A 20,340-nucleotide genomic window follows, 5' to 3' on the forward strand; every position below is an offset into this window, starting at 1 on the left:
TAAGTGATCTATGTAGCAGGTTTGAGGCTAGAGCTTATAGAAAAGCTGACATAGAGAAAGGTCTGAATGACCTCTCTGAACTGAGGACTGGCAGGGCTACCCCATATTTCCCGGGTTCCACAAATGTTATGAGTTATGAGGGCAAGCAGGATCATAAGGATAGTTCCAGTAGAACTGGTGGGATTAGAGTACCACTTTTTTACACACAAGATGTGGGGACTATCAAAGATATAATCAGAACACATTGGGAAGTATTGTTGGTGGATCCTAATATTAAAGATATCATAGGAGACACCCCCCATTTTGTCTTTAAGAATAAGCCTAATCTGAAGAAGTTATTATGTCCTTCTGGACTTAGGCATAACCCTCAGGAAATGTTTGGAACCTTTCCATGTAATTAGTGTAACTTTTGTGGTAGCATTGATTCCAAAACCCCTTTTATACATCCAAAGAGTGATATGAGTTATGACTTTAAGGTCCATGACAACTGTATGTCTGAACATGTAGTCTATCTTGCATCCTGTGTTGTATGCAAGACATTCTACGTCAGTAAGACGGACAGGAAATTTAGGGACAGGATTAAGGAACACTTGTACCAGATTAGGAAAGGATCTGTGGTCAATGCCCTCTCTAAACACATAATAGGTACAGATGAGACTCACATCTTCTTGTTTAGAGTTATAGAGACTGTATCAGTTAACCCCAGAGGTGGAGACGTGAGGAACTGGAGTAAGACACAGGAAGCAAAATGGATTATCAAGTTGAGGGCTGATGTATACCCAGGACTCAATGACAAGATTTCACTGAAGCCCTTCCTGAAGTCTAGAGGGCTTAGATAAGTATTCTACTTGGTTTCTGGAGAACAATCATAGTAATGTATGTTGGTTATATTAAGAGATGTGTATTTTTAAACAATGTATATAGGCTTTATCAGATGGGATGTTTTTATTTTATGCATTAGATAGATATATTCTGGTATATATCTCAATATCTATTAATGTATTGTTATTTTATTGTTAGTTATATGAATCTATATTATTGTTAGGTACATGAATATATTTGATATCTGTTTATATACATGGTTGCTTTTATATTATTGACGATGATGCATCTGATTAAGTGTAAATTGCTTTTAATAAGTGTTAATTGATTTTATATGTTTAGATGGGCTGAGTTTGGCACTTTTTTTTGTCTTTATAAAGTGAAAGAATGATATTATCTTTATATGGTCTGAGGAAGCCCTTTTGGGGTGAAAGTGCTTACCAATGTTCTGTCCGTTTTGTGAATAAAAGATCTTTCTGCTGTGGATTTGGATGCTTCATTTTGTGGATTATTTAATGACTTTTCTGAGTTGCAGCTTTGTTTCACTCCAGCACCTGAGTTTTTGCTACGTATACTTTATTGGCTTGTGTGTGGTGCATGGAGCATTTACTCCAGGGTGACTACATTTTTTGTATTTAAATAATGTTACAGCAGTTGTATGGGAACACTGATGTGTTGGGGTTAGGGGACTCTAGCATTGACAGTTATGTATCTGTCCTATGACCCTGCTGTTTGGCATTTCCCTTGCATACTGCAGTGGGTTTTGCTGCCTTGTGGCCTACTGCATATTATGGGGGACCTGGTATTGGACAGATTACCTGTTGTTCACATAGCTGTGAGTTCTGTGCAAGTAGCCCAGTAGCCCACTCTATTCCCTTGCATACATGCAGCAGGTCCATACATATGCTAACTTAGTGTAGTGCACCATGCATTTGTTGTAAAGGAGAGTGACTTACCTTGTGACTGCAGTAGTTGAGATACCTGTGCTGCAGGGCTGACCCTGTCTGATGCATGCAGTACACAGCCAATACATAGTGAGGTGCAGGTTGTGCTCTATGGCTGGCATCATTTTTACTATGCATGTGAGTTAGAGTAAGGTGTCAATCCCTAGGACCCTAGGTTGTCAGTGCATGAGCTATGTGTTGCCTCTTTGCCAAGGCCGGGGCATACTGGGCATGCCTATGCCTGCCTACAGGGACAGCCTCAGGAGGTTCCTCCTCCAAGACCCCCTGTGGGTGTGGGTGTGGCTGTGGGGAACTTTGCAGTGGTGGAGGGCTGTGTGTCCTTCCCTGTGCTGATCCTGCCACAGCTGTTTCTGCAGGATCATATTATGTAACATGGCACATGCTGTAAACATATGTGGACATGTGGCTGGACAGTACTGCAAAGTTCAACAAGATATATCGAGACACTGGAACCATGACTTGAGCAGCCCAAACACACATTCTATGATGTTCCTACTTTGTGCGTGTGCCTCATTATGGCATTCTTCAGTAGGTGTATGTGAATTTCTGATGGGTGTCATCATCCACGGATCCAGTGGATAGCCAGCATCTCCCAGTAGATGGCCGTATGGGATGTCCCCCCTGCCAAACATCAGGTATAGCTGTGATGCGTGCCAGATATAGGTGTTGTGATAATTGCCAGGGTTGTCAGCACATGCATTCATGATAATGCCCTGGTCATTGCACACGACCTTACAGCTGATGGAGTTTTACCCCTTGCAGTTGATGTAGACTCTACCCTCCTCACCGGCTGTGCTTTGATGTGGACATGAGTGCATTCTATGGCACCCAATACCTCAGAGTAGTGTGCTACATGGTAGAAGAGACACATACTGCTGCCCCTTTCCTCAGAGATGCGGGGTAAATAAATGTGCTCACTGGCATGTGTTTGTATGGCATCTAGGAATTGATGGAGTACCCTGGATGCTGATGCCCATGAGACCCCCATCATGTCCCCACTCGGTCTTTGAAAAGTATCTGTAGCTAGTATTCTAAGGGCTACACATACCTTTGTTTCCACTGGGATGGATTCCCCTCTGTTGGCTCTGGGTCTGAGTTGAGGGAGGCAGAGTTCAGTGAGTTCTTGTAGTATGTCCCTTTCCACCCTGTAGCATTCTACAATCTCCAGCTCATGTAGCTCCTGGAAGGTTACCCTGGGCCTGGACACTCTTCTCCTTCTCAGTCTAGCCCTATTGTCATCATCATCAGCAGCAGCAGCACTGACCTCAGCATCTAGCACATGTAGATGTAACAGAGCAGCAGCAGCCCCTAGCATTCTGTCAGTTTAAATTCCCAGGTCTGTACTCCAATGGTGCAGATTATGGGGGAGAATTCAGATTGTAGGTTGTATGCATAATTTATAGTGGCCTGCTGCAGATGCAGCCTGTGTGATTGGCTAACTATGATGCATTCCACCTGCCAGGTACATAACTGAGGGGTTTGAATGGCCCAGTGTAAGTAGAACAGGGGATTATCAAGTAATTTATAGATAATTGTCTTCACTAGCAATTTCCTTTTTTATTTTATTTTTTTTAACTGCCTTCCCTGCTAAGCACTGTGGCACGGCATGCAAACCTGCGCCATTGGTATAAACAATGCTCTGCAATCAATAGACACACCCCATGAATGAGCACACTCAGCACAGCTCAAACCAGCTAAAACATGTACCCTGCAGCTAAACAAAGCTTAGCAGCACTGGACACACACCCCTGCTTAGCTGAGAGGTGTGCCAAGCAAATGGGCGTGCTGAGCTCCAATCCACTTGAACATACAGTGCCACATCCCCTTTTGATGTCAGGTAGCTCTTCTGTGGACACCAACTTGGTTCTGGGGCTACATAGATTTTATCTGCAGACGCAGTAGCCCATTTTTGCTATTTAGTAATCCCAGCTCCATTTGCATACAGATCCGTGCACACAACCTGGATCCTACATTATTCCAGGGCCTGTCTCCTTAGCAACCACTGAAATCTAACATTGTACATACTTCATGCAGGGCCCTATAATGCATTATTCTCACATATTTCTTATTTTTAGTTTTTAAACTTTTTAATTTTTTTTTTTTTTTGCATAATGGCATGTCTGTGCACCATACAAATGTAATATGGGTATTAAAAAAATTATATTACATTATTTTGCATTATTTTTTGGACACACAGGGCATAGATTTGCACATATTTGGGCCTACTATCCAATTTCTGATCTTCTAAATGGGCTTTTACAGCCCCTGTTCAACTTTTACTTTCTTGTACGTGGAAGTTTTCCGTGTACACTTTGGATATCAACATGGGGTCTGCAGGACTGCCTATCTGCTTGCTGGATCACTCCAGCACCCTCATTTGCATGCAGTTCACCTGCTTATGAGGTGATTTGCATGCCACAGACACTTCCATGTCCGCACGCTAATGCACACCCCTCTGCTCTGTTTACTGGCTCTCACTGCTGCTTACTTCCTTGTAACCTCAGTGCCACTATGCCTACATGGAAAATCACTCTGTATAGGTTTTATTGAATTCCCCCCTATGTCTTCTACAAACATGAAGGTGAAGAAATGTATTTCTTCAGAGGCTATTCTAGAAGTAAAAAAAATTTAAAAAAAGCGAACCGTGTCTTATGCTTATTTTCATGTAAATGAATACAAATTAGTGAAAACAAGAGATGGATTCAGTGAAAGTGAAATTAAACCAGACAACTTATGCAGATGCAGTAGTGTTTTAATGCAGATGTTTAGCCAAATGGAGGAAAAATGCATCATTCTTAAATGAAAACACTGGCTGTATTCCCCAAATCATTGTGGCAGTATAGCTTCTGCATTACCAGTTGCTAAATTCTAGCTCTATAACAGAGTGCAGAATACTCTATATAATAACCAGATCTGTGCAAATACTCACAATATTAGGGGTACCCACTGTGACAAGACCAGGTAATAAGATTGGGAGACACTCAGTGCAAATGAACCTTGTTATCTCCTCCTGACATAATATAATGACCACCAAGCCTGCTATGTAGCTGCCAAGATTACCTGAATTTGGATTTTCCCACAGCATCATCCATATATTGGATGCAATAATGCAGGCCAAATAGTCGAAACTCTGTCATGCATGCATTATTATATCTGAAAATATGATGGGGCCATGCCATGGGGCTGCACTACTGAAGTGCACTTTGAATCACTAATGAAATTTACAATTGAATAGTCCTCTTTGAATGTAAGGGATGACTTAACAGTAACAATGACCATGAATTGTCTGCAATATAGATGTACATATAATGACTGCAGTAATAGTACTGACATATAGGTGGAGCATTATTGACTGTAAGTATACCAATTTACATGAATGGCAATGCTGTTACTTTGGCATTTTACATTGGTGTTTAGTGTCAATGTAAAATGTGACGGTTGTTTAGGAGTCAGGTGATGGCAGAGGCATAACTAGGGTGGAGTAAAGGTGATGGCTGGCCCAGGCAGAAGGTGTTGGTGGATGCAAATGGCAGATGCCAATGGTGTTGGAGTACAATGTTGGTGTTGAGAAATTAATACCGATATTTCATTTGCAATCAAGGCTGAAATACAGAAGTGCTTACTGTGTGGTAATTTAACCATAACAGACCACTTGTTGCATTTGTAGTAAGCTGTATTTGCCACAGTTGCAGAACAGAATATATGTATATTTTATTTATTTATTTATTTTTATGTTGCTCAACTTTGAGACGGGAGTTTAGATAACCCAGCTAGGGTTCTGGATGAGGGGGTTTATGATTGATTATTGGCCAATATGGCTTAAGAAATAAAGGACCTCTTTTACCAAGTCAGGTGCTTTATTACAGGCTGAGGCAGTGTACAACCCCAAGCAAAAACCTTTATGGAATCTTACTTCATGACTTAGAATGGGAACTTCATTAAAAATGTGACACCCGTACCATGTTCAGGAGTCTTCACTTTTTAGTAGCTGTTTGAAAGAAAAAATAAATGCAAAATTAGACTCCTCATATGAAAGTGCCTGAAGCTTATAACAAAGCATTTGTCATAATGAAATTCAAGTATAAAGCACACAGAAATTAATCACAGTGAAGCGAGATAATAGTTCAAAGAAGAAAGAAAATGAATGGTTTCTCAGAGTAATGAAAAAGTGCTTTGCATTTTTAGGTTACAGTGCAAAACTAATGCAACTATAAGATATGAAAAAAGAACATTAATCTTTGACAAACAGGTAAAATGTGTTTTAAGTGTAGAACTGAACACTATGAAGGCATAATAGTTCAGTCTATTTCAATCACCTACTTTAAAAGAGACTGTGAGAGAAGGATAATTATACAATAAAACAGATGTAATACAAACAGAATTGCTTTTCATTGGATATACGTGTTGTAAACTTATTATTACCCAAAGAAAAAGACTAGGTCCAGAAGTGCAAATAAGAAGAGATAATTGCTTCTAACTACAAAAAATGGTATAACCACCATGTCTTCTCTGCAATAAAAGTATAAAAGCATCAGAAAATCAGTATTATAAAACAAAATTGCAACTCGCCCACATAATAATATCCAGCATGAAACTATATGCTAAATATCGACAAGATATTAAAATTACCCATGTTACTTTAACAGTGCACTAGCATCCTGATGTTAACAGCTGCATGCATGCACACATTTGTATCTAAGAATATACAGGATGGCACCAGCTGCATTGTAACTGATGTCCCAGAAGTTAAAATGTAAGAAATGTCTTTTTAAACAATATCACCGTATGATTATAATATATATATATATATATATATATATATATATATATATATATATATATATATATATATATTTGGTGTGCTGGTACTGTAGGTTTATTCACGTCTGAAGGTTACATTTTTACATAACCAAACTATCAGGTAAAGAAAACTCCCTGAGGTCTGAATGTATATATTATAGACCTAGCCCTGAGAACCTTACTTCTGAAAGGCTGTGTGAAACAATGCTGTCTGTGCTGCTAATCAAACATGGTTTGGATGTGCCACATTCTTTTATGGCATGGGCAAGTGAGGATGTAGCACTGATGTGCTTGTGAAAGTATTTCTTTACAAACGTGTATCTCAACGATTCTGGTTATTGGAGAAAGACTGGCTACTGCACAATAGTGTTCAGTTAGAGATTGGTTAGGAGTATTATGTAAGGAGAGGATACATACAGGCTTCCATTACTCAGGTTCATAGGTTCATAGATTCATAGGTAGGTACTAGGCTATTGGCCCAATGGCCTAAGTAAGCCAAGCCAACAAAGTTCCCTGACTTATGCTAACCCAAGAAAGTTAATTCCATGTGCCCCTGTCGAGCAGAACCACAGAAGTGATCCCCGGGGTGTATTTCCTATTTCTCATCCACTCATTAAAATTTTTCTTGAAGACTGTTAATGAGGAACTTTGCTTGACATAGATGGGTAGCTTCTTCCAAAGTATGGGAAGTCTCTGGGACAGGAATCTATCCCTCCAGCATGTCCTGTTTATCGTGGTGACAAGGTTTAGGTCCCTAGAGCGTGTAGCTCGGAAGGATTGGAATTTCTTTAGGTGTAGCATGTCCAACAGCTCTGGGTTTGACATAGCTTTATATGTTAGGCAGAGATCACCTTGGAGTAGGTGATATGCTACAGAGTAAAACTGGAGTTTTTTTAGATGGTCAGTGTAGGGCATCTGTTTGAGGCCAGTAATCCTCTTTGTGAGGTACTTCTGTGGCCTTTCCAGCTGCTGCAGATGTCTTGCGAGGTACATTCCAAAAGGGGTGTTGTACTCTATAATGTGTCTAATGAGTGTCGAGTAGAGGGGAACAATTATCACTTTTTTCCTGGATGAGAACACTTTTGTGATGAGGTGTGCCACCTAGCAGGATTTCCTGACTACTGTGGCAATGTGATTATCAAATGAGAGACTACTGTCCACCTGGGTCCCAAGGTCTCTTATCACCCATTCAGCATTAAGAAGACTGCTGCCTATGTGGTAGTTCATGGGTACAGTGTTTTTACCAAAGGGGATAACAATGCACTTTTTGGCATTGAGCTTGAGGCCATTTCTCTGACACCAGGCATCTGTCTCAGTGAGGCCCTTCTGTAGGATGTCCACATCATTTGGGGACTCAACTATAGCTCCTAGTTTGCAGTCATCTGTGAACTTTGTTAGCCAGAGGCCTTCTGTGTTAGCCTGTACTTCAGAGAAGTAGATACCAACCAGGAGAGGTCCCAGGACTGAACCCTGTGGTACTCCACTTGTCGCTGATTTGAAGTCAGATTTGGAGTCTGCAACATTTACGGTGTGGGTTCTGTCAGTGAGCCAGTTGGCAACCCATCTTGTGACATAGGGATTTATACCTAGTTTACTGAGTTTAGCTATAATTCCAGAATGGGGGATGGTGTTGAAAGCCTTGGCAAGGTCAAGATAGGCTGTGTGAACCACCTTACCCTAGTCTACAGCTTTGGTGACTGCCTCAAAGAAGTCGACCAGGTTCAGGAGGCATGATCTGCCTTTCACAAACCGGAACAGGGTGGGGTCCAGAGTTTGGAGGTTACCAATGTCTTTGTTTGTGAATTCCATGATGATACATTCCATGGCCTTGCAGACCAGGCTCATCAGACTAATAGGGCAATAGTTCCCAGGATCAGTGGTGGCTCCCCCTTTGTGAAGTGGTATAACTGTTGCTGTGCACCATTTAGTGGGCACAAAGCCTGATGTGAGGCTATGATTGAACATGGTGCTTAGGTGGGGAGCCAGTTTGTTCTGAAGTTCGTGTAAAACGCAGCCTGGGATGTTGTCCAGTCCCATGGATGCTGTGTTTTTGGCTTTAGAGAGTGCTGCTTTTACCTGTGTAGTTGTGATTACAGGAACTCTGCATTCTTCCTGTATAGATATGGGCCATTTAGGGGGTGAGAGGGGGGTAAAGTTAGCACTGAACCTATCTGCCAGGATGTTGGCAATATCAGTTGGTTCTGTAATTTTTGTGCCATTGTGCTGTGACTCAGAGCAGATCTGGGTGTTGCCATTGAGATTCCTGACATAGCTATAGAATGCTTTGAGACTGTCCTTAGAATCAGTGGTGATCTTGTTTTTGTAGCTAGCTTTGGAGGATCTTATAAGGGATCTCAGCTTCTTACTGAGGCTGACCAGGGAGCTCCTCCACTCATGGGATTTTGCTCTCTTTTGCAACAGTTTCTTCCTTCTGTTGTAGAGTTTGTTTATGGCAGGGAACCATCAGATTGGCTTCCTTTTTTTAAGGATAGCATCTTGGTTTTGTTTGGGATAGCATGATCCATGCACTTGTGTAAGTGCTTATAGAGTGCATTTGTGTAGGATTCAGCAGTCGTAATTGTATTGTCCATCTGCATGGGTGTCATTAAATTCACCACTTCTGTCTTAAGAAACATGAAGTTGGCTTTGGAGAATTTTTTTACCGTGGTTTCCTGAATGGGGGGTGGAGGCGGGATGTGCCTATGTAGGGTGATTAGCTTATGGTCGGATGTGACCAACGAGGAGTTGACTTCAGGTATGGAACACCGGTCACTCAAGTTGATAATGACTAGGTCTAGGATATTGTTGCCCTGGTGGGGCTGTGGATAAGTTGATCCAGGGCATTGGAATTTATGAATTCCAGAAAGTGCAAAGTGAAGGAGTTGGTACATGAGTAGTTTTCCCAGTTAATGGTGGGGTAGTTGAATTTGCCCAATATTAGGGTGTTTGGTCGAACCCTAATATTTTCCTGTATTGCAAGAAAAGAGAAGTGGGAATCCTGGGGCATGGTGGGGGACCTGTAGCAAGCTACTATTTGGATTGCAGTTTTGCCCAGAGTTACTTGCACTTGGATAACCTCAGCTGCATTATGCTGAGCAACTAGCCGGGAGGTGTAGATATCATTAATGAATATGGACACACCTCTGCCTTTGGTGTTCTGGTCCAGGTTAGAGGGCCGAAAAGTGTGGTATGAGTTATAGCCTGGTAATGCAGGGGTGCTTTCTGGAGCCTTGAACCAGATCTCAGTCACTGCACAGATATCGATGTTCTCCATTTTAAGGAGTGCCTCGAGTGAGTGCATTTTGAGATTTAGACTTCTAACATTGAGTAGCATTACCCCCAGTTTTTGCTTGCCTGTTCCTGTTACGGTGGTGAATTTGTCATTTGAACCTTGCCTAAAAAAGGCACTATAGGGGTGGCAAGAGCCTTTGCCAGTATCCATTATCTCAGGGGTGACAGGTGCAGGCCATCTCTGGCAAAGCATCATGGTCTGTCGACCATGTTGTCCCAGGCAGACAGATACTGGATCCCCTTAGAATGACACCAGAAGCTTAGCCACTTGTTGAAGTCAATCATTTTGCCCTTGTACTGCAATATTATTCTGGACGATGGCAGGATGCTACTCAGGGCTAGGGTCATACCTGCCTGGGCTACAAGATCAGAGAGCTCTTCCATGTCTCTTTTCATGTAGTCCAGGGAGGTACATCTCAGGTCATTCACACTAACATGGACAATCACAGAGTCATATTTGTACTTGTTGTGAAGTGACCTGAGTGAGTGGGTTATGTGGCGGATCCTGGCACCAGACAGGCAGCTGACATTAACCTTCTCCTTGTTTAGCCTGGTGAGTAGGACATCAGTGTGCCTGAATATACAGTCACCTATGACTAGTGTGTTGGTTACGTTGTTTTGCCTTATGGGCTGTGGTTGAGTGGCACACTGAATTTGTGGGCTATGTGTCATTTGGGCTGTGTTGGTGGGGGAGGTTGCTTGCTTTTCTGCTTTGGAGGTCTCTGTTGCTTGAGCAGATTCTTATTGAGAGGCTCCATGAATGTTTTTGTGTTTCTATGTGTGGATTTTGGTGGTGTAGGTTTAGTGGGACTATGTGATGTGTGTGGTTTGGTGCAAGCGTTTACCTTCTCCTCTTGACTGTCAAGTTCAGTCTTGGTTGGAGAGAGTTTTACCTCCAATTTGGCTAGATAAGTGCATCTCTCACAGGTTGTAGTGTTGGGAGGTAGGAGGAGAGGGTTGTCTGTGTACATGAGGCAATTGCTACATTGCCCCAAGATGCCCAGATTCATTAGACAGACAGGAGAGAATACTGGGAGCTGACCCTTGGACATGCCTGAATAAAAAACTATTTTCGTCTAGACAAGTGAGGAAAGTGAGTACAGGAGCTGTTTTTCTCTAAGCAAGTGAGGAAAGTAAGTACAAAAACTATTTTCTTCTAGGTAATGAGGAAGGTTGAGTGCTGTAGTAATTTGTAGTTTATTTAGTGCTTACAACAAGTTCTGAACAAGTGCTGAGCACGAATAAGCAAATTCAAGTGCTAAAACTAAGAATCTGTATCTGGATCTTGTTGTAGATATGCTACCTAGTGCTTACCACTCCCACTGATAAGCTAGAAGGCTTCCCTCCAACACAGAAAGGCTTGGGGGGCATAGAAGCTTACAAACAGTCCTGGATACAGCAAATCTGTATCTGGGCTAAACTAGTTACAGGGAAGGTGGGAAACAAGTGCAAATGCAGGCTTTTAAACCAGAAAGTTGAAAGAGATGGAAAAACTGCCCAAATGGCCAATAAACTACAATATCTGGGCATAAACGGCCTTAGGCATAGGCCAACTAGGTGGCTGCCTAAGGCACTACTCTAGCTGGGGCACTTTTCTAGTATTTATATGGTGTAGGCAGACCAGGATGGGGGCACCAGGTGGTGTGATGGGGGGTGCCATGAAGCCCTTTTGCCTAGGGCTCCAGTTGACCTAAGGCTGCTCCTGTTTCTGGGCCAGAAACCACTCTTGTGGTAGATAGGCTGCCTAGTGCTTACCACTCCCACTGATAAGTTAGAAGGCCTCCCTGCAACACAGAAAAGCTTTGGGGGCTCAGAAGCTTACAAACAGTCCTGGATACAGCAAATCTGTATCTGGACTAGACAAGTTACAAGAAAGGTGGGAAACAAGTGCAGACACAGGCTTTTAAACCAGAAAGTTGAAAGAGATGGAAAAACAGCCCAAACAGCCAATAAACTACAATTTCTGGGCCAGAAAGCACTCTTGTGGTAGATAGGCTACCTAGTGCTTACCACTTCCACTGATAAGCTAGAAGGCTTCCCTCCAACACAGAAAGTCTTGGGTATAACATCCATAGGTAGAGCATGCTATGATGTCAGCAGACCCGCAGACACTACTTTTGCCTGAGTAATGTTATCTGAAAGAGCTTTTGTAAAAGAAGAAAAGCTGTGGAAGGCATTGCAGGAAGGAACTTTGTTTACTGCTGAATCGTCAGTGGCTTGTTGTTAGATCAGAAAATGTTCACCTGAAAAAAAATGCAGATATTACCACCAAGAGGGAGTTCCCTTTTGAACTCCTGATTTGCCAAGAAGTGATTTCAGTGGCCTATTAAGGAATCATACATATAATTAACCAGTGTTTCAATATTCTTTTAAAAAACAAGCAGTTAATGCAGATAAAGCATTCCTGAATGGATGAATTGACATCTTCTAAATGTAAATGAGTGAAAAAATATGTGCACTTTACAGTAAAGTCACTATTGAGCTATCACATTCATCTGTGTGCTTTATGTATAAAAGTTTTATCCACCTGATCCAAAATACAAAGCTGCTCTTAATGCCACTTCACAATTTCTTGTGAGCTACATAAAAGAGGGGGAAGACAGCAATGTGAGAAGCAATGCTTCTTTCCAACAAAATTATTTAATATACATGGTTAGTTCTTTTCTTCTTTTTAAGACCAGATAACACCTGGCAGAGCCTTGCAGTGTTGCCAGAGGTATAATCATGTGCCTGCTTTTATGAAAAAAAATGCTAGCGCAGGTTGTGAAAATACTTCCCCAATAAGACTATAAGTCACTCAGTACACATAATCACTATTTTTTTATTTATCTCCAAATAAAGTGCATCTTCTAAAAGGATAGCTATACCACTGATTAAACTTTTAACCTCGGTAACTCCTCTATTCAACTGTCTTATGTTACAAAGAACAATCTTGATAATATGTGGACTTCATCAAACAGTATGCAGTGAATCTTATGTATAAATTGCCTGATAAATCTGGGACATTGCTAGCAGTACAGAAAAAAAAACGTGAGAAAAAATGATCAAAATGCTCATAATGAAAACAGTAGGCAAGTAAAACTAAATTGCATGCACTGTAAATAACTAATGGCACAGGATGCCAAGAGATATTTTAGGAGAGAGTCAAACCTTTTGCTTATCACTTTAAAGGAGGAAATCCATAACACTTTGTTACAAATCCATTTAAGAAGTGTTTCTAAAAATCTTGCCTTACCAAACTTCTGAGTTCTTGCCTTATTTTACTATTTTTACTTTACAGATGCAACACATTACATGATAGGAAGTATAGCTGCAATTCATCTAATACAACAGTAAAAATGGTCTAAGCTAACTAGTTAAAATAATAATGTATTTATAGGCTTGCATGTGTGTCGAATTCTTTGCACCTGGCCAGATTTCATAAGTCTCGCTTTATTCTTTTGTAGTCATGAAAGTTAGGACTCTGAATTCATTGTCAGTCTTGATTCACAGCATTTTTTTTCATGTAGCAGTCATGTTAATTAATATGTTACAGCTAATGATTAGAATTTCCTCACTAGCACTCTACAGCTAAAATATGCAGTTATAAGTAGGCGCTAAAAAAGAGATGCATATTGGGACATGGCCAAGATGAGCACAGAGTAGCAGCTTTTCTTATCAGCTCTGCCTTTACAGAAATTTATTGACAGGAAATATTGATATAAACTTCCCTTAAAATAGTTTTTTTTTATTTTAATTAATTCTTTAAAATATATATTAGGGTAGTATATAAAAATTTTCAAGTAGATTTTAAGTTTTCCTGTCAAAGTTACACTTGGAAGTACTACAGTAAAAGAACAGGATGAGCTTCACTAAATCTTCTCATCAAGAGACAACTATAAAAAAAGAACTACAATCATTACTAACTACTATTCAGGAACTAAGTGTCAAGATAGACAAAATAGATATAAAAATTGACAATGTCAAAGAAAAGTGTTCTCACCAAATGGACATTCTACATAAAGATTTATTGCAACAGAGGAAGCAGATTTCAGGAATGGAAACTGCATTAAGTGATATGGATAACAGACTTCAGGAGAGTGAACATAATGTTGAGTTCCTGTTAAAGCAAAATTCTCTTCTTCAGACAAAGGTTGATGACCTTGAGAACAGGTTCCGTAGGAATAATGTGAGAATTTTTGGCTTACCGGATAACATAGAGGGAAATAATATGGAAAAATGTTTATCTTCCTGGTTGCCTGAAGTGCTTGAACTGCTGGAGGCTCTTTCATATGGTATTGAAAGAGCCCATAGATCAATGGTGACATCTAAAAACACCAATAGTAATTATACTAAATCTGTTATTGTAAAGTTCCTATCAGCCCATGATAAGGAAATGGTACTAAAGACTGCATGGGCAAAATCCCCAATCAAACTGAAGGACCATATTATACGCTTTGATAATGACTATTCTTCTTCAGTATTATCAAAAAGGAAAATTTTCTTGCCTTTAGTCAGAGAACTAAAAAAGAATAAAATAAAAACCCATTTGCTTTTTCCTGCAAGACTGAAAATATGTTATCAATATGGTTTTAAAATTTTTGACAACCTAGACAATGCAATGACTTATATAAAATCTAATAACATACTGGAAAAAGTAGATGAAATGGAGTGGGCCAGTCCTAGTCTTAAAAGGAATGCTGAGAACAACACTTGGAAAACATTTGACCCTAAAAAAAAAAAATCAAAAGATGAATCATAACAAGTACATATTTGCACTTGATTCACTCAGTTGGGGAAATGAAACCGGACATCCAGGTGAGCTTTTGGTATTATATTTAATATAATGTAAATTGGTTAACTAAATAGTTGACTATTTTGTTTTGTAGAATAGTCGTTTGTTGAGTTTTTTTTCATTTGTGCTATTTGTTTAAGATTAATTATCTTAATCTTTATTGGTTTGATTCCCATGGATGCAGTGATTCTCCTGTCTCGGATATCTATGCTTCTGGATGTCTTGTAGTGGTGCTTATCATTAGGGGGTGTATTTGTTTATCTTGATTTTGGTTCTTATAGTGGTTGGAAAACTTTTATTTAGTTATAATTGCTATATTTGTATTTTAGTTGATTTATGGTTAATTGTTTGATAAAGAAATCTTGTATGATGGCCTGATGTATAGTTGCAGAATTGCTGTGCTAGTGATGGTACTTCTGACTCGGGATGTGAGTGGCAGTGTGGCTGGAGTAATGGTAAGGCTTTGTTGTTGTTTCCGAGTTGTTGGTGTGTTTATTTGGAGGCTCTGGATTGGTGCTCTAGCACTGTAGAGACATGTGTGATGTTGTTTGTGTTAATTGTATGTTTTGGTGCCTGTGTGCTTTGGTCGGAGATTAACCAGAGAGTCTGGTTGATAGTGTGGCAAAGCTTTGCTTGATAGCTGTCATTGCTTCTTGTTGTGTATGCAAGGTTTTCTTTTTCTTTCTTTCTCATCTCTCTCGGTATAGAGGGAGTCTCAAGACATTGCCTTATATGTAGTTAAGTAATGTTTTACTTACTATTTCCCGCCGGAACTTTGAAAGCTTTATCTTCATGATGAGCTCGAGACTGTGATATCCATCGTGGCTGGAAAGTTCGGAGCTTTCTTAAAATGTCATCATGAAGGCGTTGGAAGTAAATTGATCTTCTGATCCTCACCGTGAAGCTACTAACTCAAATTTGTTTCCTCATACAGCATACGGAAAGAAGATATAACTAGATTACTACTTTCAACTTATTTTAAGACATTATATGCAATAATCTCTTAAATAAATAGGGATTATACTACGCATGTAGCCTAAATACTTTTTCTGATCATCATAGGTATTCTTGAGCCTTATGTATTTATAAACGAATAGTATTCTCATAAAATATTTGCTTTATGTATGACAAGGGTGCCGATATCTTGATGAGAAATACTAGTTGTGATGTGTGCATTTTTGGAAGATTTAATAACGCTACAAGCTGTTTATATACTTGTGTTACATGTATATTTTTTATAACTATTGACTTGCTGAGAAAATATTCATGAAGCATTTATCAAAATGTTAAATGTATAGATGTATATAATAGGTTATCTCAGTTATTTTATGAATGCATTTGTGTAACAGACTGATAGGGATGTACCACATAGGCAGCAATAATATTGCAAGGACAGGTGCATTAAAAATAGTTAGATCTGTTTATCATTAGAAAATGTGAAATTTTCATCTTTTGTTTTGTTAATGAAATAGCTTTTCAAAATTCAAAGATAGTATAAGCTATAATTGAATAATAAAAAGCTCATTATATTTAAATAAGGCTTTTATATAGTATACAGGAGCTATTTAAGCACCTTGCTTCTTTGAACTAATATGACCTTTACACTAGTTTTCAGTATGGTGATGGACCCTTTGAGGTAACTCAAATTAATGCAATGAATGGAAGATCAGACTTTTTAGGTTTATTAGTCACTCTTCTATGAGAGACTGCACTGGGGTGTTTGGTTATAAGAAAACTAGCAGGATGTTGTTGGTTTTACTTCTTGATAAGTAATCACTATATTTGGTTTCTGGCAAAGAAATGCAGAGTTCATTTCTTTCAGAACAATCAGTATGTTAGTTGATTATTAGTAAAATCATTTTTATTAGCATCTTATTTATTAGCTGCCAATGTTAGTGGTTAGTGAAGGCCCTTAGGTGATTCATTTACAACTATGTCCCAGTTAGCTGATCACTTATGGCAGTACTATATATCACACTTCAGCCTTTATTAACCATATTTCGGTAATAAAATAATGCCATAGTCTCTTTTTAAGGCTCTTATCAAATGTGGTTACTTTAAAACAGAAGAGTGAACTAATAGATCATAGTAGTTCTTAATAACCTACTAACTAATGTAAGACAATTCTGTACTTTATTCCTAAGATGTAGCTGTCATCAATTTACTAATTGACACAACACTATATCTATACATTTGGTTCATACAAAAAATTGTTTATGTTATTGATGAGAAGCCTTATTTTTATAGTTATGACTATAGACATTTAGGCAGGTGCTGATTGGGTGCTGATGGATGCTGCTTTTGATAGGAGGTCGATTCGAGTGACTGATGTCATTCGAGTTAGGAGTTTTAAACTCCAGAGGAGTTCAGGTTGGTTATTTTGTTTCATGTTTATGTTATAAATATTTTCTAATAACTTGTCAGATGTTCATATCTTATGTAGTAAGAAACAGCCTTAATTTTAAGAATATGATACTCTTACACTATGTTTGTTCTAATGATCATAATAGTATTCCTATTAGATATATTCTTGTGTATTTCTTAGATCAGTATGTTTATATTTACATCATTTAATTTTCAATGACTTCACTAAAAGGTATTATCAGTTAACATTAATTGTTTAAATAATACTAATAAAAGGAGGAATTTAACTAGATATCTTAAGTTACATAAATCCCAGTTAGTATTTTTACAAGAAACTCACTTAATAACAGAGGATGTATTCAGACTTGAAACTAAAACATATAAGATTTTAGTAAGTTCTGAACATACTAAGAAAAAGAGAGGAGTAGCTATCCTATGGAACAGCATAATGCCTTTTCCTAAAATAATAGATACATGTAAGGATAATAAAGGAAAGTTTGTGCAGTCACCATAGAAATAAACAGCAAAATTTTCACATTGATTAACATATATTGGATCCCAGGGATAGGGATAAACACAGTGAAACAACATCTAGATCAAATTGTACTATTCTCTAAAGGGAACATTATTTTAGCAGGAGATTTCAATTGTATTCTAGATTACAAAGACTCTAGTACTAATGGGAAGAGAAGAATATCTACATCATCTAAATTATTAAAAGACTTTTCAGACACTTATTTTTTGAAATATATAAATTATTTTGCAGATACTACTTCTTTGTTTTACACCTTTTTTTCTCATAGACATAACTCATACTCGAGGATAGATAGAGTTTTTATTTCTAATAATTTAACAGATTCCTTAAACAAATCAGCAGTGATTTTATGTCCTTTATCAGATCATAATTCTATAATTTTTGAAGTGGTAGTCAATCCAAATTTTAATATTCATATAAAAAGGATCCCAGCTTATATCACAAAATTAAAAGATTTTAATGATTTCATTTCTACAGAAGTACAGATTTTTTTTAGAACTTAACAATACTAATGATATATCAGAAATTTACATATGGGATGCCTTAAAAGCTTATCTATATGTTAGGATATTGAATTGGTACAACAAAAAAAGAAAGCTTGGGATAAAGAGCTGCAAGATATACAATGTAAATTAGACACTTTAAAACTTAGTAATATGGGTGATAAAGATATATCAGATAAAAGAAAAGAAATAAATATGTTAAATAATAAATATCTGAAAATATTAAAACATAAAACTATGATCAATATAGAAAAAATCAAGTTTATAAATTTCTCTTCTAACCCTAAAGCCTTAAAAATGATTGCTAATAAAATGAAAAGATTAAATAGATTTAATCATATTAATGAAATATTCTCCCCTAAAAAAGGAAAATGGTATCAGAAATTCATAATATATTAACTGAATTTAGAGAGTTTTTTATAAACATCAACCAAACAACTACTGAAATTAACTCTAAAGAGGAAATAAAACATTTATTAATAAATACAGTAAAACAAGACTTTCAGAGGAACAAGGGATTTCTATTGATAAACAAATATCTTTCAAAGAATTTCAAACTCACATTACCAAATTAAAGCAAAATAAAGCACCAGGTAATGATGGCATCATTCCTGAAATTTACAAATTACTACCTATAAATGCTCTAAAATTGCTTTATAAAGTATTTAATCTTGTTCAGGACAAAACATAATTCTACCTTCTTGGAAATATATTTTTATTTATCCTATTTTAAAATCTAACAAAGATCCCTCTAAGTGTACCTCCTATAGACCCATCTCCCTATTAAACACTGATTACAAATTATTTATGTCAATTTATGCAGAAAGGCTTAAAACACTTTTACCCAAATTAGTTGATAGTGATCAAATGGGGTTTATAATGAAGAGAACTTCATATGATAACATTAAAAGAATATTAACTTTAATTGATTCGGTGAAAAATCTTAAAACAAATTTAACCCTAGTTAGTTTAGATATAAATTGTGCCTTTGACTCAGTTACATGGGAATATTTGTTCACTCTATTAAAGGAACTAAATTTCTCCAATAATTTTACCAATCGTATCACTCTGTTTATTTTGCAGATACTACTTCTTTGTTTTACACCTTTTTTTCTCATAGACATAACTCATACTCGAGGATATTACTCTTGGGAGTAGAAGGGAATCTATACAAAAACTTTTTAAAAACATGGAATATTTTCAAAAAAATTCCGGCCTTACTTTTAATAATAATAAAACACAAATTCTTTTAACAGGTTCAAAAAATACAATATACCTGATGAATATAATGAATATATAGCTCAGTCTCAACAAATAGCATATTTAGGTATAATTATTACTAACAATATTAAAGATACCATTCAAATAAAGTATAATAAAAGTCTATTACAGATAGAATATTTAATAAATAAATGGAACAAATTACCCTTTTCTATGGATGATAAACTTTTAATAATAAAGATGATCCTTCTCCCCAAAATCTTATATATAATTCAATCTTTATCTATACCTCCTTCTTATCAAATAATTAAAAAATGTAATTCAATAATTCAGAAATTTTTGTGGTTCCCAAATAAGCCAAGGATTGCATTAACATACCATATGTATATTTGGAATAATGGGGGTATAGCCTTACCAAATTTAGAAATGTATTCAATTTCATCAGTATTCAATACAATCTCTCATCTCATTGATGTGGAATATACTGCTAAGTGGAAAGAGTTAAGAGAGGTATTGTCACAAAATACCAAAGATATAAACAGTTCATATAAGCTAAATATAATTAATAATCCATTTATTTGGAGGTTAAAAGATTATATTTCTGAATTTTCTTCTCTGAGTTTTAACTCTAAGTATATAGTTTTTCTTTTAAAATCATTTAAACATTTTATATTTAAGTATAATATATATATATATATATATATATATATATAAGGATTTGGCTTTTTTTACTCTTCCCTATAGCCTACACACACAGCTCTATTTTCTCTTCAGATTATACAAAAATGTCTATATTTCAGCAAAAGCATTTAACATTTTGGCACAAAATGATGATAAATAATGAGATAAAATCCAATAGTTTACTCTTGGAAGAGTATAAACTTAATTCTTGTTTATGGTTAGAGCTTCAAGAAGCTACACAATATGTACTAAATAAATTGGATTCTATGTCTCCTATAATTAGGAAAAAAATTCCCAAGCTAATACAATATATGATTTTATCAGTTTTGCATAAATCTCCTGCTAAGAACAAGTTATCAAACATTTATAGGGCAATTAAATGTG

The sequence above is a fragment of the Protopterus annectens genome, chromosome 6.part0 (assembly GCF_019279795.1).
Source record: "Protopterus annectens isolate FY-2018-M chromosome 6.part0, PAN1.0, whole genome shotgun sequence".
In the NCBI taxonomy this organism is placed as follows: Eukaryota; Metazoa; Chordata; order Ceratodontiformes; family Protopteridae; genus Protopterus; species Protopterus annectens.